Source organism: Saccostrea cucullata, unplaced genomic scaffold (genome assembly GCF_032062105.1).
Source record: "Saccostrea cucullata isolate Sc308-1 unplaced genomic scaffold, CSIRO_AGI_Scuc_v1 ctg10863, whole genome shotgun sequence".
Taxonomy (NCBI): Eukaryota; Metazoa; Mollusca; class Bivalvia; order Ostreida; family Ostreidae; genus Saccostrea; species Saccostrea cuccullata.
This window is the reverse complement of record NW_026923024.1, coordinates 15,464-19,818: the sequence shown is the minus strand read 5'-3', so window position 1 is coordinate 19,818 and position 4,355 is coordinate 15,464. Positions and strand designations below refer to the sequence as shown.

The 4,355-nt window shown below is 30.4% G+C and overlaps 1 long non-coding RNA gene across 1 annotated transcript; it reads right to left on the bottom strand.

Moving 5' to 3' along the window:
- Positions 1-274: 274 nt before the first annotated feature.
- On the bottom strand, positions 275-1,812 carry LOC134262966 (uncharacterized). The gene is made up of 3 exons (XR_009991152.1): positions 1,740-1,812; positions 541-600; positions 275-462 (listed from the first exon to the last, which is right to left on the bottom strand). It is a non-coding gene; the product is annotated as an uncharacterized LOC134262966 (long non-coding RNA).
- Between the last annotated feature and the right edge of the window lie 2,543 nt (positions 1,813-4,355).

Sequence of the window (4,355 nt, the reverse complement as noted above, 5' to 3'; positions counted from 1 at the left end):
CTTTGGCAAGGAAAATCAAACTCGATCGAGAGATTTGCTGATGTTTTTGCGGTCTGTAATAACCTTCAACCTGCGGGTATAATTAACCGTATCGTTCAACTTTCAAAAATAAACTAACAGTTGCTATAAATCGCGATCGCACGATGTACGTGTAATAAGGACCAAATTCTCAGTTCTTTGAAGTTAGTGTTTTAAGTATTGTCAATGCATTGGTAAATACTATTAATAAGAATTCGATATAATCGTTATAAAATTACCTTGCATGAACACCGGTTCAGCGCAGACTTCTATGGTAGCTTTCATTTCATTGGTGATGAGGCAGTGATACCTTGACGTGGGACAAACAGAGTCACATTTCTTACGTATAGCTGCCACATTCCACTCTGCCTCAGAACGAGGGCAATCCGGAACAATAGTAATTGTTTGTTGTAAATCAGTACACGAAAAACCAGAACTAAATACCTAATAATGGAATTGGTACGTCAACAAATGTAAACAACATACCATTATGTAAAAAAACTCATATTTTAAGCTACTTACCTGACAAAATATGATGATAAAAAGAAACATTGTTATCTTCATTCTAGGACAAGTTGAAATCTAAAAGAAAATTACACTTTACATCGTTAAATATTGAAAAGCCCTTTTTATTTCTCCACCCGTTTTTAAGCTAGTGCTGCATTAGCGGTGATTTTGTACAAGTATTGAACTTTCGTTCTCAAAGAGATGATGGTTAAATGTGTTCTAATATTATCTTGTTAAGGCATGTAAATTAGAATTTTATAACGACAGTGGAATGCTTACAAAATAAATCAAAAATCATTGAATTAACATTATTTAAAAAACAAATCTAGTGCTGAGTTATGATAAGCTAAAGGATCTCTAGCATGTTACCATCGACCTTATCGAAAATCTTGAACGTGTTTATCCTGCATCTTCAAATAAAATAATTTTTAATGCATCAGATCGAGTGTTTTTTATAGGAACATTATCACGTCTCTGTGTTGTAACCATACTGGGACTGGTAGTCCACTGTTTTATAATCATTATTACACTGCATCTTTTCAAGAAGTATCGTTATCAATAACCTTTGTAAATTCATAAATATAACAAGAGATTTACCCTTCCAGGTTAATGTATATTATACAAATCCTAAAGTTTTGAGTCCGAACATTACTTAATCTAAAACATTAAAAATCAACTAGTTAAACTATGTAAATCTATTGGTTTATTATTGAGAGAGTTGGTTGCTTGATTTATGACACTGTTATTTTTCATTGTTTGTTTTAATGTTTCTCACGCATGCTGTATTATATTATTGTACATATTTCATGTATCTATCTGCTCTATACTGTAGTGCAGTTTAAGAGAATAAATTATTGAATTGAATCTTTGGTCAAGCTTTCCTGGGTTCTGGTAGGTCTCTCCACAATTTTCTTTCGTAATTGTTTTCATAGATTTCATTTTTACACTATTTTGTTTTACACTCAGCATGATTTCTGTTATTAATGTTGGAAACAAAAAGATCATAGCAGCACTGCTTTGTTGCCTTAGACTACTAGTTATGTTTTAAAATATATTTGTTATAACGTAATATACTAAGAATGCTAAAAATAACCCCCTATTTTAAATTGATATTTACATTTACTATGAGTGATAATTTCATCAATTTGAAATGTCCCCAATGTGTTGATTATTATTAATTTCATATAAAATGCATAAAAACAACGATTACTTACTTGCAGATTTCATAATTACAACAACAAAGAACAAGGAAACCGAAAGTAGATATCCAGGTAATTCCCTGATTACCTGCATAATATATCTATTTTAAATAGCACATGCGGAATGAATTGCACGAGTGAAGAAAAATATTTCCTTATCTTTATGTCCTTACATTTAAAATTCATACACATGAAGCATTTTTGTCTGTCTGTCTGTCGATTAACTTTCTATCCACAAAACTTCAATGACTTTTAATTGCTAGGAGCTAATTTAGCTTTCATATTTTGCATGTATATTCCATTTGAAACTTAGGATCTCCCATGACTAGTGACTTGATTGTTTTTTTAGGCAACGAGTTGTGTGGGTTTTTTTTAAAATCGTAGTGCTTTAGAGAGGAGATAAAAACACACAATAAGTTAGAAAAACATCATATTCCACCAAAAATTATTGAAATTATGTTCTATACACTTTTTTTTATATATATGACTTAACATTAGTTAACTTAATTACTTTCATTATCTCCATATATTTCATGCAAAACCTATACAAGTGAAATATTTTCACACAACGTTATTTAGGGGAAAAAAAACCTTTCAATAAGTCAAAGATTAACTGTGTTTTTTTTTCATACTAACTATTTACAAATTTACACACTGTATTGCCAATTTTATGTAGATCTTCTCTCCGTAATTATAAAAATGACTATGTTGGGACTAGTCAGCATTCTCACCTTTCCATGGCACCTGATCCTAACTCTGATGTTCTTGGAGATTTCAGTTTGCTCTACCTCCAATATGCATTGTTTTAAGGGTAGTTTCCATTGCGCAATATTTCGTGCATCGTAGTAAAATGAAGCGTATTTATTGCTTAAATGCAACTTCTTTTGCTTAATTATTGAAATTAAACAAAATTAAGAAAATATAGGTATTTAAATGTAATTACAATTTGATATAACTGATTTTTTAACCGATTTTGCAATTGATAGGTAGGTTGACGTCGCTGCAGTGTCTTTTTGAGGTTATGATAATCTGAAGCTCTTAAAGAAAGGGGTAATAAAAATATTATTACAGAAAATATAATAAACATACGCTCTTGAAATTTAAAACATAGCCATTTTAGAATATCTCCAATATATTTATTGTGTTTTCTTGTGAATCCATTGTTTACGTCATATTTTGTTGTACTCTATAAAATTGTAAAATTTCCTAATGTTTTTGCATTTTGAGATGCCCCCTCTCTTAACACAAGGGTAGAATTTTGTGTTTCTTACATATATTGTATCATATAGTATTACTCATTAAATATCATAGTTTGAACAAAATGTCTATTGTAGTATTTGTATAATTTGCTTTAAAGTGCTAAAAATTGGCATTTTCCTATATAATCCTACAGTAAATATACCTGTATTTTGAGACGGTCCCTCATAAATACCTGAATGGTCTCCCCAAACTTTGCATGTACACTAGAGTTAATGTAAGTTATACATGGTATGAAAATGAAGAGTTTCGCTATTGTAGTTTTCACACAATAAAACTATAGTCGGTCCCCTTAAATAGACTTTAAGCTTGAATATAATCCTATGAAGTAATTCTTATTTCCAAAATTTTAGAACATTCGTTCATTAGTTTTTTTGTATGATTGAATGTAGCGATAACCGTATCATTTGTGCTGTGCTGTACCAAGCAGACGAAACATCAGGTTTTCTAGTTCTGCTTTATATACTCTCCTTTGTGTGATAGTACCTTTGGTTACTGGTACAATACACATGAAATGTATATGAACACGGATATTTACACATTGTCTGAATTTTTACAGTATGAATAAGTAGTATGAGTTTCTAGAATTACAAACAATATGCTGTACGTTATCCTTCTGATTCATTTCACGGAAAACTCACTATCTGCAACAGAATCAACTTATAAAGTGACGTAAGTACTGATTTATGTTACTTGTAATAAAGTCGAGGAGAACTTCTACAGTGGATTCCCTATACAGTTATGAAATTGTCTCCGATTTTATTGAAAGAAAAGTATAATTTCAAAAGGAAATAGAGTATGTACTGGCTGATTAGCTCATTTCCAAGCAAGAAACTCACGAAAATATATCTTTAAAAACTTCAGACTCAGAGACGATACGTGCTGTATGATTTATAGAGCTGTTTCTTTGCAATATTGGACTCCAAAATATAAGCACTTTGTATAAATAAAATTTCGAATAATGAAGAGCCATGTTCTTGCCATAAAATTGATACTTTGATGGCTTTCTCTAAACCACAGATAATTAGCTGGGGGTTTTAATGCAATGTACATTAACTAGTTAAAAGTTGTATTGATAAAAAAATTGAACACTTTTAATGATCTAGAAAACTTTAATTGTCATTTTTAATTTAAAATTTTAATTCTACTCTGCTTATGCATCGAAGTATTATACAAATTTGAATTAACTCTGCTATAAATATTTTATAGACATGCTCCATCGAAATATAGCTAACGAATTATTTCTTCTGAAAACTGCAGTATTTTCTATTTTCACAATTAATTCCAAGATATGCACACACTTATGCATACTTCAATGCTGAAATACCAATTGTAGATCTCGACATCCATGGACTGAATGCGTTGAAGATAAGA